General features: G+C 46.9%; 1 pseudogene; it reads left to right on the plus strand.

Annotated features, from left to right (window-relative positions):
* Window positions 1-354: 354 nt before the first annotated feature.
* The window catches only part of LOC127038019 (interferon-inducible GTPase 5-like), a 57784-nt pseudogene continuing 40564 nt past the window's right edge, over window positions 355-17574 (plus strand).

Here is a 17574-nt window from a genome sequence, read left to right on the forward strand (position 1 = left end):
TGTCCCCATCTTTCCTGCAATGCGGCACCCAGAACTGGACACAAAACTCCAGATGAGGCCTAATCAGCGTGGAGTAGAGAAGAATCACTTCTCGTGTCTTGCTTACAACACTCCTGCTGATACAGCCCAGAATGATGTTCCCTTTTTTTGCAACAGCGTTACACTGTTGACTCATATTTAGCTTGTGATCCACTCTGACCCCAGATCCCTTTCTGCAGTGCTCCTTTGTAAGCAGTCATTGCCCATTCTGTGTGTGTGCAACTGATTGTTCCTTCCTAAGTGGAGCACTTGGCATTTGTCCATATTGAATTTCATCCTATTTACCTCAGACCATTTCTTGTCCAGATCAGTTTGAATTTTAATCCTATCCTCCAAAGCACTTGCAACCCCTCTCAGGTTGGTATCATCTGCAAACTTTATAAGTGTCCTCTCTATGCCATGATCTAAATCGTTGATGAAGATATTGAACAGAACCGGACCCAGAACTAATTCCTGCGGGACCCCACTCATTGTGCCCTTCCAGTATGACTATGAACCACTAATAACTACTCTCTGGGAATGGTTTTTCAACCAGTTATGTGCTCACTTTATAGTAGCTCCCTCTAGTTTGTATTTCCCTAGTTTGATTATGAGAAGGTCATGCGAGACAGTATCAGAAGCCTTACTAAAGTCAAGACATACCACGTACATCACTTCCCCCTCCTCCCTACCCATAAGGCTTGTTACCCTGTCAAACAAAGCTATCAGGTTGGTTTGACAAGATTTGTTCTTGACAAATCCATGTTGGCTGTTACTTATCACCTTATTGTCTTCTAGGTGTTTGCTGATTGATTGATTGCTTAATTATTTGCTCCATTATCTTTCTGGGTACTGAAATTAAGCTGACTGGTCTGTAATTCCTCGGGTTGTCTTCACATGGAGACTTTAAAATATATATTTAAGTCTAGTTTAAATGCTTCCTTCAAGTTTGTTGGTTTTTTTGTCCCCACGCATGCACTTAGGACAACAAGAGTTTGGGATATGCAAGGAATACAGGACTGGTTTGACTGATAAAGTGATCTCAATCTCTTGTCAATTAGTGTTTGCTAGGATTAGTGATATGAAATTATAGTAAATCATCATTTCCCCAGCGGGGGGTGGGGGTGGGGGCTGAAATATCCCCCTTTTAGGAAGAACAATTAATCCCTAGTTCCTTGCTGTACCTAACCATTATAACAGAAACTGATCACTTTGTGACCAAATATGGCATCAGTTTTTAGGAGACCAAGTTTTCCAGTATTAGACAGTATGTCAAAATTGAGGTTTTTTGCCATGGGTAGTATTACCTTCACTTGGAGGTCATGCTTGACAGTTCAGACAGTATCTCAGGCCAAAGAGATTAACCATCTCACTGCCCAGCCCTGTGCAGGACATGTAGCTCTGAACCCAGAGTAGCTCCCTGGAAGCCAGTTAAGCCTGGTCTGCACTCCAGTCTAGGAAGCTAGCATGTACACAGGGCTGTCCTTACCAATACGCAAAGTACGCAGATGCATAGGGCAACAGGAAATTTGGGGCACCAGCCCCTGCTCTGGCTTTTCCCCAGGGCCCCCACCCTTGCTCTGCCCCTGCCCTGCCTCTTCTTGCTCCTGCCCCCACTTCCCTAAGGACTGCAGCAGCACCAGGGCTGCACTCACCAGCAGCAGGAGTGCAGTGACCTGGCCCCAGCCGCTCAGCTGGTGAGTGTTGGGGGTCGGTTCCCTCCTGCTCCCCAAGCCAGCCCTGCCCTCTCTCCCCCATGGAGGCCCATGGCCAGCCCCCTGGCTCCCTCCCGCAGAGGCCTGTACTCCAACAGGGGGCTGCATAGGGCCCCAGAATAGCTAGGAATGGCCCTGCATGTATCCACATGCATCTGTCTCCAGTCAGTATGTCCCTGAATCAAATTGGTGTAGTCATTCCTCTTTCATTGCCACTTCAACTCTACATCAGAGGAGTTAAACTGATGTAGGGGCAACATGGACTCCTACTTATAGGTTATCCCACTGATGTTCCCCACTGTACTGCTCCATAAAGAACTGATCTGTTTGGTAACCTCTCTGAATGACACTGGCCAGGCAATGCAGGAGATCCTGAAATCCTGCCCGCAGGGTATGTCTACATTGCAATAAGAGGTGTGACTGAAGTAAGTGCAGACATACCTGAGCTGGCTTGTACAGCCCGAGCTGCAGCTACATGGCTATCATTATTCACGCTATGTAGATCAAAGCTAGCTCAGGTATGCCTATACATGATGCAGTCACACCTCTGACTGTAGTGTAGACATAATCACAATGCACCATATTTATATGGATGCAGCAGGTTGCTGTGTGGAATGGATACATGTTGCAACATGCACAGATGGAAATGCAACAGGATGAATGCATTCAATTGAAACAGATATATAAATATAACTAAGCCCGTATAACTTATACCAGTGTGAATTCTAAATATAGACAAGCCCTTGGTCTTCAAGGTATGAGATCCTGATTCTCAGCCATGCTGAGACTTTTTTTACACTGCTTTGCTGGCTTAAAAGTGCATTTGGCACCCAAGCTCCTTCACTCTGCAAAAGTGGTATAAATGTCCCCAAGCATGAATGAGAATCTAAGCCAAAATGTCTGGATCCTTACCTTGGGGGAGTCTGCAGATGGACTCTGGCATACATTCTCTCTGAGCTCCTCTAGCTTCTTTTCATACATCTCTTTCAGTAGTGTCTCTTTGCTGGGCTCAGTTTTGGGTAACGGTTTAGACAATTGCCATTTCAGCAGCAGGAAAGAACAACTCTTTATCCGGATGATAAAGAATAATAATGGAATAACTAACAAACAGAGCCAGATCCACGGTGACAGGACACTTGGAGACTCTGTAAAAGATAAACAAGCAGAGAAATCCTGTGAGTACAGAAAGGAGAACTCCCTAGGGGCCTTAGGCTGCTTCTAGCTGAGACAAGTCATAGGTCAGGTTACTTGCCCAGGTTCAAATCATCCTTCCCACTGAACAATAAAAATAAGAGGATGAGGGAGAATGGAAAAGTGTCAAAATTATTCTGTCAAGGAAAGGTTGAACAAGCCTCTCTTCCATGCCTAATCCTGGGTGGAATTCTCTGGCCTGTGTTACAAAGGTGGTCAGACCAAATGATGACAGTGGTCCCTTCTGGCCTTGGAATCTAGGAATCTATTGAATGAAGTGTTCTGCCTTAAAACCCCCTTGAGATCCATGCAGGTCCTGGGGAACTGCTGGGGGCACGTCTCCATGACAATTGTGTGCTTCTGCCCCAGTTTCAGGGTCCATGACACCTTTCTCCTACTGCACAACTTCCCTCTCAGTTACCTCTAGGATCCTCCCACCCAGTGAGTCTCACAAGCTAATTCTTGTTTGTGCAAGGAAAATCTCCTGCCTTTCATTTGATGTTAAAAGTTCTGTCTTTCCATTTCACTGAATCTCCCCTTGTCCTTCTGCTATGACAAAGGATGATCAGATGTTCTCAAGCTGTTTCTATTCTACTCATTATCTTGTGGAACCATAGAAATTTGGGGCTGGAAGGGACTCCAAGAAGGATGATCTGAGGAATGGAAAACCTATCTTATGAAAGGAGATTCAAAGAACTTGGCTTGTTTAGCCTAGCCAAAAGAAGGTTGAGGGGAGATATGATTGCTCTTTATAAATATATCAGAGGCATACATATCAGGGAGGGAGAGGAATTATTTAAGCTCAGTACCAATGTGGACACAAGAACAAATGGGTATAAACTGGACATCAGGAAGTTTAGACTTGAAATTAGAGGAAGGTTTCTAACCACTAGAAGTTCTGGAACAGCCTTCCAAGAGGAGTAGTGGGGGTAAAAGACATATCTGGCTTTAAGACTAAGCTTGAGGAGTTTATGGAGGGGATGGTATGATGGAATAGCCTAATTTTGGCAATTAATTGATCTTTGATTATTAGCAGGTAAATATGCCCAATGGTCTGATGGGATGGGATCTGAGTTACTACAGAGAATTCCTTCCTGGGTGCTGGCTGGTGAGTCTTGCCCACATGTTCAGGGTTCAACTGATCACCATATTTGGGATCAGGAAGAAATTTTTCCTCCCAGGTAGATTGGCAGAGGCCCTGGAGGTTTTTCACCTTCCTCTGCAGCGTGGGGCATGGGTCACTTGCTGGAGGATTCTCTGCACCTTGAGGTCTTTAAACCACGATTTGTGGACTTCAGTAACTCAGACATAGGTTAGGGATTGTTACAGGAGTGGGTGGGTGAGATTCTGTGGCCTGTGTTGTGCAGGAGGTCAGACTAGATGATCATAATGGTCCCTTCTGACATTAAAGTCTATGAGTCTATGAGGTCATCTCGTCCATTCCCCCCTATGCTGAGGCAGGACCAAGTAAACCTAGACCACCCCTGACAGGCGTTTGTCCAACCTGTTTTTAAAACTCTCCAAGGATGGGGATTCTGCATTTTCCCTGGAAGCCAATTCCATAACTTAACTCTCCTGAGAGTTGAGAGTTTTTTCCCTAAAATCTAATCTAAATCTCCCTTGCTGCAGATTAAGCCCATTGCTTGTCCTACCTCCAGTGGACAAGGAAAACAATTGATCCCATCTTGTTTATAATAAGGCTTCATATATATAAAAGTTATCATGTCCCCTATCAGCCTTCTCTAAACATGTCCAATTCTTTCAACCTTTTCCCATAGGTCATGTTTTCTAAACTTAACATTTTTGTTGCTTTCAACTCTTAATTAAATCATTACAATTTTATTAGAGAGACCAAAGGGGTGAGGGAATATCTTTTATTGGAGCAACTTCTGTTGGTGAGTGAGACGAGTTTTCAAGCTGACACAAAGCTTTTCTTCAGGGCTGGCCTCTGTATAAACTCAGAAGCTTGTCTCTCTCACCAACAGAAGATGCCCCAATAAAAGATATTCCCTCACCACCTGGTCTGTCTAATATCCTAGAACTGACACAGCTACACCACCACTGCATACTACAGTTTTATTCTGCAGTCAAACTCTCTGGAGTTTGCGGGAGGCTCATAAGAAGGCACCTAAAACAGAAGAGTCTTGGGGAAAAAGTAGACCCAACAGCTCTGGACTGAACTGGCCAATCAAAATTGGCAATGCAAAAAAAAACCCCAAAGAGAAATAAACAAGCACACAGCACATCAGGTAACCATTCCTTGCAGCAACCATCAAGTGAAAAAAACCCAAGCCACAATAAAGAACAAAAAAGCTAAATTTTTCATCAAAAATTTCCAGTAAAAAACTTTGGGGGAAGGGGACAGAAGTTTTCGGGAAAAAAACAAATGGCTTTGTGAACACTTCTGATTTTGAAATGAGACCATTTCTCTGTGGAAACCAACACTTTATATAGATCCTACCAGTGGGTATAACTCATTCAAATTGTCCCTACTACCCAACACAGGCTGGTACTACACCATCTGTGAGGAAACATACCCTCCACAATAACTTGCATCTGTGTAGTAAACCTCCCCAGTTGAGGTTTGACATGGCAAGTGTAGATTCCCTGATCAGCCAAGCGAATGCCTCTCAGTCTCAGAGATGCATTTCCCTTTGAGAATGCATCATGATCCAGCTGGGTCCGGTCCCTGTAAGCCTCATCTTGTATCTCCAGTTGGTCCATCCCATTGTAGTAACTATGAACCAGGAGATCTGGTCCCTTGGCTTCTTTCTTCTGCCACATGATGGTCAATAGTTGGAGGTTTGAACCAGGTTCAAAGGAGCAGTTCAGGGTGATGTCCTCACCAGACTGAGTTATGATGGGCAACTTTGTTGTAGAACCTTAAATAGAAAGAAGATTTATTCATCCCAGCTCAATTTGAGTTTTGCAAAAAACTACTACCAACATATACATGGAAATGACATCCATTGGCTGGGGCCAAAATAGGCAGGTTTGGTAACTTTTCCCTGGCATCTACCATCTAGCCCAGGGGTAGGCATCCTATGACACATATGCCAAAGGCAGCATGCGAGCTGATTTTCAGTGGCACTCACACTGCCCAGGTCCTGGCCACTGGTCTGAGGGATTCTGCATTTTAATTTAATTTTAAATGAAGCTTCTTAAACATTTTTAAAACCTTATTTACTTTACATACAACAATAGTTTAGTTCTACATTTTAGACTTAGAGAAAGAGACCTTCTAAAAACGTTCAAATGTATGACTGGCACGTGAAACCTTAAATTAGAGGGAATAAATGAAGACTTGGCACAGCACTTCTGAAAGGTTGCCAACCCCTGATCTAGTCCCTAGCATGGAACAATATCTCTCAGAAGTGGGAACTATTTCTGTTTACCTCAAGGGCTGTTGACTATGTGCCAACATTGTTAACTATTTTGCTGCTGATCAAAGCACACAATAAAGGAGAGGGATAATAATACTATGAAGATCTCAGTGTTGGAAAGTCTTGCAATTTTTATCATGAGTTTTGCAAAGTTTGATATTTTTCTGAAGGTCCCAGCTCCTGGAATCATGTTTACACAAGAAACTCAGTTTTCATTAAAAAAAAATCAGTACGTTTCTAGCTATTAGAGCTGCAGAAAAAAGTTTGAAAAGTGAAGCGAGTGCAACCTAAATACTCTGAAATTAGAAAGAAAAGGAAAAGAACCCAGAACTTCCCTTTTATTTTTAAATTGCATGCTTTTGGGGGGCTGATTCATGCATAAGGCTAAATAGCATCTTAAAGACAGAGCCATCTACAGTGTGGTGTTCAAAGGAGCCACTCTGCAGTTGCAGCTTATTATGGCTAGAGAAGTGGGCAAACAAGATGCAGTTACAGAAGAGTGTGGCAGTTTGTTTGCTTTCTGCAGCACTGACAGGGATTTACACTGTGGCTTTGCAAAGAGGAGAATTATACAGCCATTTGTGCAGCCCTGTAACCACAGTGGATATGGAGCTTTGATGGTATTCATCTACAGAGGAGAATGGAAGCACAACAGATGCCCGAAAAATGCACAGGAAGAGGAGTCGTACTCAGCACTGTGAGGAGTGTTGTCTCAGACCATTCACCCAGCTCAGAAGTGACACTGCAGATGTAGGATCCCTCATCTTGGATGCGGACATTCCTGAGTTTCAGGGAGGCATTTCCCGTGGCAAATCTCTCTGGATACAGCTGTGTCCGGCCCTGGTAAGCCTTGTCCTGTCCCCGCCACAGGTCCCTCTGCCCATAGTAGCTGTGAACCAGGAGATCCACCCCCTCAGCATTTTGCATCTTCCAGGTGATGTTCAATCGATGGAGTTTTATCTCATGTATATGGAGGAAGTTGCATCCCAAGATGACATCTTCTGCACACTGAGCTGTGACAGATGACTGAGCTCCGGTGATCCCTTAAAAAGAAGCAAACATCAGTGTGAGAGCCTATCAAGGCTGTTTCTCCACTCTGAAATTTTGAGTGCAGAAGGTGGGGGCCCGCAAAAGACCTTAAAAGTACTTGCCACTGACTAAAGGCTTTCATTAAAGCACCAAGGTTACAGACTCCCTGGCCTTGGATGGGTATTGCTGCCACTACCCAAATGCAAAAACCTCTTTGAGAACTAAGGAAGGCGCATTTGGAAATTCCTTCCTGTGAGGTGCCCCCAAGCTCTTTTAAGCCTCCCGCTGGAGAGAACCTGAAAAAAAAAATCCAGCTGCTGCTATGAGCTGAAAAAGGAACTTTAATTTCTTAATTCTTCTTCATAGCTGGCTGTGCAGTCTTAGACACCTGCACACAGAACCTCCACCTTCTAGGACACAGGAATCAGGTCATGTTCTCAAAAGAATGATTTTTATTAAGCAAAAAGAAAACAGGTCTGGCAAAACATTGCTTGCTTGCCAGGTGTTATAGAACAACTAAAGAAGAAGGTTTAAAAAACACAGAGTGTTGCTTCCCTGGGATTCAGCTTGAAAAGTTACAGAACAAGGGGGAAGTTACACGCAGGGCTGACGAGAGTGGGGGGAAGCCGCTGCAAATTACCAGGGCCCAGCAGTCTGGAAGGGGGCCAGGGCCCGGCTCCCGCCCCCACCCCCTCGTCAGCCCCATTTAACCAGTCTGCCCTTGTTGGGGGGCCCGAAAAAAAATTTTTCACCGGGGCCCGAACCCACTCTTGGTGGTCCTGGTTACATGTGCTCAGCACAGAGAATCCAACAAACCCAAAATAAAGAAATAAACCTGATCATGTCTAACTAAACATTCCCTGTTCTACTCACATATCTGTAATTCAAGATTTAATCCTTTCTTAGGCATGGATTTCGCTGGATTCCCCATGCCTGGTCTTTGGTCTTATTTCATGCCCTTTCAGCAGCTCTGCCTCCCAAACACAGGAAAAGAGAGGGCTGCTGCTTCCAATTCAAAATCCCATGCTTTGTTTTCATTGGCTCTCCTGGTCTCCTGCCAACTCACCTCCTGCTTCCCTAAGTATTCCTGGAACCTGGGACTCTCTAGGACTCACTATCTAAGGTTTTAACCCTTACAGCCAAGGCAATTTAAAAGTTAGGCCTAAAGAATTAACCACTGACAAAGATTCTTGCTAACTGAATGGCTGGAACATCCAGAAAATGGTGCCTCCCTCCCCCATTCACCACAGAACCTTTCAACTTGTATCCACATTTCCACTCCTGCCCCATTGCATTGACTAGCTGAAAAACCTGACACTGGAGGACATGCACATCCATAAAAGATGCACCCCATTCCTAGAGACACACAGCCAGTGCAGAGTTACTATTTAATGCAGGCCCTACTTACAGGATGGGGGATTCTCTCCTGGGAAGCAGTAACTAAAAAAGATTTAGAGGGGTAGCGGTGTTACTCTGGATCTGTAAAAAGCAACAAAGAGTCCTGTGGCACCTTTAAGACACACATGCAGCTGACGAAGTGGGTATTCACCCATGACAGCTCATGCTCCAATACGTCTGTTAGTCTATAAGGTGCCACAGGATTCTTCGCTGCCTCTTAAAAGAGATTTGGGGGTCATAATAGGTAATTAGCTGAACATGAGTAGAGTTTCCATTCATCCAGATTCCCCCGGACGTGTCCGGCTTTTTGAGTTAAAAATAGTGTCGGGGGGAATTTGTAAATGTCCAGATTTCCCCCTCCCACCACGCAGAGCGTGGCAGGGCTGACAGCACAGCCGGCTGCATCGAGTCACTCGCATGGGGCTCCCTCCAGCAGCTAGAGCCCCTCCTCCGCTTCCCCCTCCTCTCCCCTGCAGTTGCCCAGCAGCTCTAGAGCTCCTCTCCCATTCTCTCCCCGCTCCCCCAGCCCCACATTCTCAGATCCCCAGCCAGCTGCTCAGCTCCCCGCTTTGCAGCACTCTGCGGGCCAGGGACCGGGCTGTGCACTCTGCTGGGGAGTGCAGCACTCCACGCGGAGCCCAACACGTTGTTCTGAGCGGCACGCTAAGGGGGCCAGGGGGTTGGAGAAGGGGCAGGGGGGTTCTGGAGAGGTTAGTCAGGGGACAGGGAGCTGGGGAGGGTTGGATGGGTCGAGAGTTCTGGGGGGCCTGTTAGGGGACAGGGAGTGGGGGGAGTGGATGGGGCGGAGGTTCAGAGGGGGGTGTCTGTGGGAGACGGGGAGCGGTTGGATGGGGCCTCGGAGTCCCAGGGGTCTGTCAGGGGGCGGGGATTTGGATCAGAGCAGTCAGGGGACAGGTAGGGGGTAGCGTCCTAGGGGGGCAGTTAGGGGCAGGTGTCCCAGGAGGGAGCAGTCAGGGGACAAGGAGCAGGGGGAGTGGATGGGGGCGAGGTGGGAGTGGGGCTAGGGCGGGGCTCCCCCATCCTCTTTTTTGATTGTTGAAATATGATCATTCTAAACATGAGCTCCCTGTGCAAGGCTATGGCCAAAAGGACTAAGGAGATCCTGAGATGTATCAACAGGGGAATCTAGAGTAGGAGCAGAGAGGTTATTTTTCTTCTGGGTTTTGTCCAGGTGCAAGGGCTGCTGGAATCCTGAATCCAGTTCTGGGACCCACAATTCAAGAAGGACGTTGATAAATTGGAGAGGAATCAGAGAACTGCTCCGAGAATGCTTAAAGGGTTAGAAAACCTGCCCAAGAGTGAGAGACTCCAGGAGCTCCAGCTTTTAGCTGAACAAAAACAAAGTTATGGAGTGGCTTGATCACAATCTAAGTACCTAGATGAGGAACAAATATTTGATAACGGGCTCTTCAGTCAAGCACAGAAAGGTCTAACAAGATCCAATGGCTAGAAACTGAGGCTAGAAAAATTCAGACTGGAAATAAGATGTAAATTTTTAACAGTGAGAGTAACTGACCATTGGAACAATTTACCAAGACTCAGGGTGGAGTTTCCATTACCAACAATTTATTAATCAAGATGGGACGTTTTTTCTAACATATCTCCTCTAAATGTTGTTTGGGGGAAGTTCTCTGGCCTGGAGGTAAGACTAGATGATCTCAGTGGACTCTTCTGGGCTGGGAATCTATGAATTAATAACAAAACCATCACGTAACATTCCTCTACTAAAACAGCTGAGTGAGTTGCACCTCAGCTCACTGTCCTGGTAACTGATAATGGCCTTGTCTCCACTGGCAAGTTTATCCTTCTCAGTGGAGAGGATGGGTGAGGAGGTGAGCGACGAGCCAGCAGGGGTTAATCTTGGGGTGGACATGGTGGTTTCTGGCAGGGGAGGGGGTTAGAGGAGGCAAGCGGTGGGTGGGGAACTGAGGAGGGATGCAGGAAGCCAGCAGCAGACCAGTGGGTGAGAAGGGGTGCAGTGGTGGGGCCAAGCAGGGTGGGGGCAGGACCTGGAGCAGAGTGGGGGCAGAGCCTGGGTTAGGCCTCAACTGGAGTATTGTGTCCAGTTCTGGGCACCGCATTTCAAGAAAGATGTGGAGAAATTGGAGAAGGTCCAGAGAAGAGCAACAAGAATGATTAAGTATCAGAGGGTAGCCATGTTAGTCTGGATCTGTAAAAGCAGCAAAGAATCCTCTGGCACCTTATAGACTAACAGACGTTTTGGAGCATGAGCTTTCGTGGGTGAATACCCACTTCCTCAGATGCATGTAATGGAAATATCCAGGAGCAGGTATATATATGTGTGCTAGCAAGCAAGCTAGAGATAACGAGGTCAGTTCAATCAGGGAGGATGAGGCCCTGTTCTAGCAGTTGAGGTGTGAAAACCAAGAGAGGAGAAACTGGTTCTGTAACTGGCAAGCCATTCACAGTCTTTGTTCAATCCTGAGCTGATGGTGTCAAATTTGCAGATGAACTGAAGCTCAGCAGTTTCTCTTTGAAGTCTGGTCCTGAAGTTTTTTTGCTGCAGGATGGCCACCTTAAGGTCTGCTATAGTGTGGCCAGGGAGGTTGAAGTGCTCTCCTACAGGTTTTTGTATATTGCCATTCCTAATGTCTGATTTGTGTCCATTTATCCTTTTCTGTAGAGACTGTCCAGTTTGGCCGATGTACATAGCAGAAGGGCATTGCTGGCATATGATGGCGTATATTACATTGGTGGATGTGCAGGTGAATGAACCAGTGATGGTGTGGCTGATCTGGTTAGGTCCTGTGATGGTGTCGCTGGTGTAGATATGTGGGCAGAGTTGGCATCGAGGTTTGTTGCATGGATTGGTTCCTGAGCTAGAGTTATTATGGTGCGGTGTGCAGTTACTGGTGAGAATATGTTTCAGGTTGGCAGGTTGTCTGTGGGCAAGGATTGGCCTGCCACCCAAGGCCTGTGAAAGTGTGGGATCATTGTCCAGGATGGGTTGTAGATCCTTGATGATGCGTTGGAGGGGTTTTAGCTGGGGGCTGTATGTGATGGCCAGTGGAATCCTGTTGGTTTCTCTCTTGGGTTTGTCTTGCAGTAGGAGGCTTCTGGGTACACGTCTGGCTCTGTTGATCTGTTTCCTTATTTCCTCATGCGGGTATTGTAGTTTTGAGAATGCTTGGTGGAGATTTTGTAGGTGTTGGTCTCTGTCTGAGGGGTTAGAGCAGATGCGGTTGTACCTCAGTGCTTGGCTGTAGACAATGGATCATGTGATGTGCCCGGGATGGAAGCTGGAGGCATGAAGGTAGGCATAGCGGTCGGTGGGTTTTCGATATAGGGTGGTGTTAATGTGACCATCACTTATTTGCACCGTGGTGTCAAGAAAGTGGACCTCCCGTGTAGATTGGTCCAGGCTGAGGTTGATGGTGGGGTGGAAGCTGTTGAAATCATGGTGGAATTTTTCCAGAGTCTCCTTCCCATGGGTCCAGATGATGAAGATGTCATCAATGTAGCGTAGATAGAGAAGGGGTGTGAGTGGACGAGAGCTGAGGAAGCGTTGTTCCAGGTTGGCCAATGATTAAGGGATTAAGGCAATGAATGATTAAAGGTCTTGAGAACATGACCTATGAAGGAAGGCTGAAAGAATTGGGTTTGTTTAGTTTGAAAAAGAGAAGACTGAGAGGGGACATGATAGCAGTTTTCAGGTATCTAAAAGGGTGTCATCAGGAGGAGGGAGAAAACTTGTTCACCTTAGCCTCCAATGATAGAACAAGAAGAAATGGGCTTAAACTGCAGCAAGGGAGATTTAGGTTGGACATTAGGAAAAAGTTCCTAACTGTCAGGGTAGTTAAACACTGCAATAGATTGCCTAGGGAAGTTGTGAAAACTCCATCTCTGGAGATATTTAAGAGTAGGTTAGATAAATGTCTTTTAGGGATGGTTAGACAGTATTTGGTCCTGCCATGAGGGCAGGGGACTGGAGTCGATGACCTCTCGAGGTCCCTTCCAGTCCTAGAGTCTATGAGTCTATGAGTCTACTGGTCTATTTAAAGCACTATAACCCCCAGTAGAAACCCAGGCCATGTTTACTCTAGCAGCACTTTGCCAGTCTAGGCTGTGTCTACACTGCAGGAGCTATAGTGACATGGATATGGTGTTGTAGTTATGCTGCTATAGGGTGACCAGATCACACCAACAGTAAAATATCAGGACACATTGGGGTGCCATCAGCCCTGCCCACAGTCCACCCCACTCCTCCCAGGCTCTGCCCCCACTCTGCTCCAGGTCCTGCCCCCTCCCTGCTCGGCCCCATCACTGCACCCCTTCTCACCCACTGGTCTGCTGCTGGCTTCCTGCATCCCTCCTCAGTTCCCCACCCACCGCTTGCCTCTTCTCACCCCCTCCCCTGCCAGAAACCACCATGTCCACCCCAAGATTAACCCCTGCTGGCTCGTCGCTCACCTTCTCACCCATCCTCTCCCACCTGCTGCTCACCTCCCTACCTCATCTCCCCCACCACCACCACCGGCTCATTGCTCACGTCTTCACCCCCACCCCTGCCTGCCACTGGCTCACGGCTCGCATCTTCACAACCCCCCCCCCCCGCGCCAGCTGGTGGCTCGCTGCTCTTGTATTCACCCCCCTCTGCCAGCCGGCCAGCCGCTGGCTCACCCCACCCTGCCGCTCACCTCTTCACCCCTGCCCCCCACTCACCTATTCACCCCTCCTGCTCACCTGCTTACCTGATTATCGGGCCAATTAGTCATACATCAGTCAGGATGTGGGACAAAGGGTTAAATATTGGGACAATCCCGATTTTATGGGGACGTCTGGTCACCCTATGTTGCTATAATCCCATACTATAGACGCAAACTACAGCAATAGAAGAGTTTTTTCCACTGCCGTAGAGCTGGGTATATTGGTTGATCACAGGATGACTATGAGCCATCATTGTGATGCGGCCATGAAAAGGGCTAACGATAAAGTCCTAGGATGCATCAGGGGAGGTATTTCCAGTAGAGACAGGGAAGTGTTAGTACCATTAAACAAGGCACTGGGGAGACCTCATCTGGAATAGTGTGTGCAGTTCTGGTCTCCCATGTTTAAGAAGGATGAATTCAAACTGGAACAGGTACAGAGAAAGGCTACTAGGATGATCTGAGGAATGGAAAACCTGTCATGAGAAGAGACTCAAAGATTGTTTAGTCTAACCAATAGAAGGCCGAGGGGGAGATCAGATTGCTCTCTATAAATTCATCAGAGGGATAAATACCAGGGAGAGAGAGAAGTTATTTAAATTAAGCATCAGTGTGGACCTCAGAACAAATACATATAAATTGGCCATCAACAAGTTTAGGCTTCAAATTAGTTAAAGGTTTCTAACCATCAGAGGAGTGAAGTTTTGGAGCAACCTCCCAAGCAGAACAGCAGGGTGATACCAGTCAACTCTGTGTTTTTGGGGAACCAGGGCACAGTATTTAGGTTATCTGACTCATGAAAGACACCCCCCCCCGCAATCTCTGTTTGAACCAAAACCTATCAAGAAAAGTCTTGGAGAGAGCAGTGAAGGGTGTTGGGAGACACACCTAGACCCTTCCTGCCAAGGGTGACAAGATTAAGACATCTCTATTAGCATACAGAATGGAGAGCCGATAACTCCCCTAGCCTCATCTGCATGGAAGATGGGACGGGGATTAGCATAAAGAATGAAGAACAGAGAACCACACAGAACTATGGGACCAGCGAAGCAGGGAAGCACTGCATCATGGGGGATCTCTGCTCCAGATGTTAATGAACCTATGCCTGCCCACACCCAGCTCAGCAGTGATCAGACCAATTCTAGTAATAAATCTTTGATTGGTATCCAAAATAATGAAGCAGCCTAATTGCATTGTGAGCTCCCTGGAAGGAAAACCTCTCATAGCCAAGAGTGATCAGCTCCTATTGTCTAGCCTAAATAAAACCCTTTAGTCATCAGTTTACCCATAAACAAATCGAGTGTTCTCCCTTGAACCATTATATCTTCTCTACAAAAACTCCTACCCATGCCCAAGTCAGTGTTCTGAGGCATAGGGCATGGCTACACTTGCAGCTGTACAGCGCTGGGAGTTAATCTGTCTTTGTACAGCTGAGTAGGGAAAGCGCTGCAGTCTGTCCACACTGACAGCTACCAGCGCAGTGTCCTGGCCTCATTTGCAGCATCTGCAGCGGCATTGGGAGTGGTGCATTATGCGCAGCTATCCGAGCATTCAAGTGGCTGCAACGTGCTTTTCAAAGGGGGAGGGTGGAGTGTGACACGGAGCATGGGGGAGACAGAGAGAGTTGATTTTTGGAGCTGACACTCTGTCAGCAGCTGCCTTGCAAGTTCCAACCCCTTCCCCGACCCCTCTCTCATTCACTGAAAGCAAATAGCCCTCTTTGTTTTTTGCCTCACAGACCATATAAGCAGCCGCTCTGAAACAGATTTCCCCCCACCCGCCGTGCTGCTTCTCTCCTCAAGCCCCTTCCTTCCCCAAGCAAACACTAGCTGTGGGCTTTCCAAAGGGAGCTCCCTACCTCTGCTCGAACAAACAGGAGCTGTGTTTGTTTTTTTTGATAAGCAGCTTCGGGAGCCCCGAGTTCACAACAAAACAAAGAGAGTAATCTTTACTTAAAAGCATTATAGGAAGCTTCCGGAGGTCAGTTACAGGGTAGTAAGATTATTCCCTGTTTACACTGGCGCCCCAGCACAGCAGCAGCAGCAGCAGCAGCGCTATTCTCTTTATTCCTCTCAGGGAGGTGGAGTACAAGCAGCGCTATAGCCAGGGAGCTACAGCGCTATATGTGCCTTGCCAGTGTGGACGGGGAGTGAGTTACAGTGCTGTAAAGCCACCACCAGCGCTGTAACTCTCCAGTGTAGCCAAGGCCATAGACTGAAAACTCTGCAGCAGTTCTACTGGGACTCCATCTCCTGACTGATCATGCTGGGGGCTCTGCCTGTCTCCAGCAATCAGGACCCTGAGTTCCCATCATCACCTAGGAACTCCGACCAGTTCAAGCCTCATGGGGTGGGTGATACCCCTCCCTCCCTCTTTTCTTTTCTCCTTCAGGTATTAACCTTTAATCATATGACTGTTATGTTGGTTTAGCCTCCTTGTGTAGTTATCATAGTATTCAATAAATAACTTTTACGGTTCAGCTGTTTGCTTCTCTCCCTCTCCCTCTGAACTTTACTCTTTGGTGTTTTCAGCTTCCCTCATTCACTCTGCAGTAATGCTTCTTTTACCTAAGCTAGAGATCCCTGCAGCACCCAAAAATACTGTGGGCTTTGCTCACGTTACAGTTATACTGGTTACTGCCAGTATAACTGTAACGTGAAAGTGGGATAGGGATGTGTTAAACTTGGGGCACATAAGGGGGGGGCAGCTGAAAGTGCTGCTTAACCCAGCCTATCGAGACCGGGGTGCATAAGGGTACTAGCTTGAACGTGCTGCTTAACCCAGCCTGTTGGGTACAGGGACATATGAGGGGATCAGCTGGAGACTGCTGATTGACCTGGTCCGCTAAGACGTGTGTGTGTGTGTGTGTGTGTTCATCTAGTTCTAGGGCTGGAGGAACCCAGCCCTGGGAAACTGAGGTCCTGAAGGGTAGCTCCATTGGGAGGGGACTTGCAGAAGGAAGGAGTAGAGCTCTGTATGAACACACGCGTGACATAAGCAGCACATTAATAGAATTACAGAATCACCCCACACACACACACACAGAAGAGTAACCCTACTTGGATTGTTCTCTATAAATACATCAGAGGGATAAATACCAGGGAGGGAGAGGAGTTATTTAAATTAAGCATCAATGTGGACCTCAAAACAAATACATATAAATTGGTCATCAACAAGTTTAGGCTTGAAATTAGTTGAAGATTTCTAACCATCAGAGGAGTGAAGTTCTGGAGCAACCTCCCAAGGGGAACAGTGGGGGCAAAAAGCCTAACTGGCTTCATGACTGAGCATGATAAGGTTATGGCTGGGATGGTACGACAGGACTGCCTACCATGGCGTGTGGCCCACCGGTGACTGCCTGTAGCAAAAATCCCCAACGGCTGGAGACGGGACACTAGGTGGGGAGGGCTCTGAGTTATGACAGAGAATTCCTTCCCACTGTGTCAGGCTGGTGGAACTTGCCCACATACTCAGGGTCTAATTGATCGCCATATTTGGAGTCAGGAAGGGATTTTCCTCAAAGTCAGATTGGCAGAGACCTTGGTGTGGAGGCGGGGGGGATAGCCTTCCTCTGCAGCATGGGGCACAGGGTCACTTGCAGGTTTAAACTAGTGTAAATGGTGGATTCTCTGTAACTCAAAATCTTTAAACCATGATTTGAGGACTTCAGTAACTCAGCCAGAGGTTAGGGGTCTGATACAGGAGTGGGTGGGTGAGATTCTGTGGATTGCGTTGTGCAGGAGGTCAGACTAGATCATCACAATGCTCCCTTCTGACTTCAGTAAGAGTATCTGAGTAAGAATATACATTACAATTTTAAACCTAACCAATGTCCAGTTAGTGACTTGTCACAAGATGTCAGAACATATTAGTATTAGAGCTGATTGGGACTAATATTTAATTTTTTTAACATAGAAATTAGATACAGTGCTCCTGTCAGATATTTCTAAGTTATCTGCAAAAACACTAGAGTTTTCACTTGCCTAAGTGACCCCTGGAATCATGGTTTAAGTTGACCCCCCACATCTGAAATCATGCCCCTGTGAAGGCACAGAATTCCGGTGCCCCTCACTCCCATGCTGCCTGCACAGCCCCACTGGCCTGACTGAAGTCGCCCCCCCCCAATATAGAAGTCACAATATCATCCCATTT

Source organism: Gopherus flavomarginatus, chromosome 20 (assembly GCF_025201925.1).
Source record: "Gopherus flavomarginatus isolate rGopFla2 chromosome 20, rGopFla2.mat.asm, whole genome shotgun sequence".
NCBI lineage: Eukaryota > Metazoa > Chordata > Testudines > Testudinidae > Gopherus > Gopherus flavomarginatus.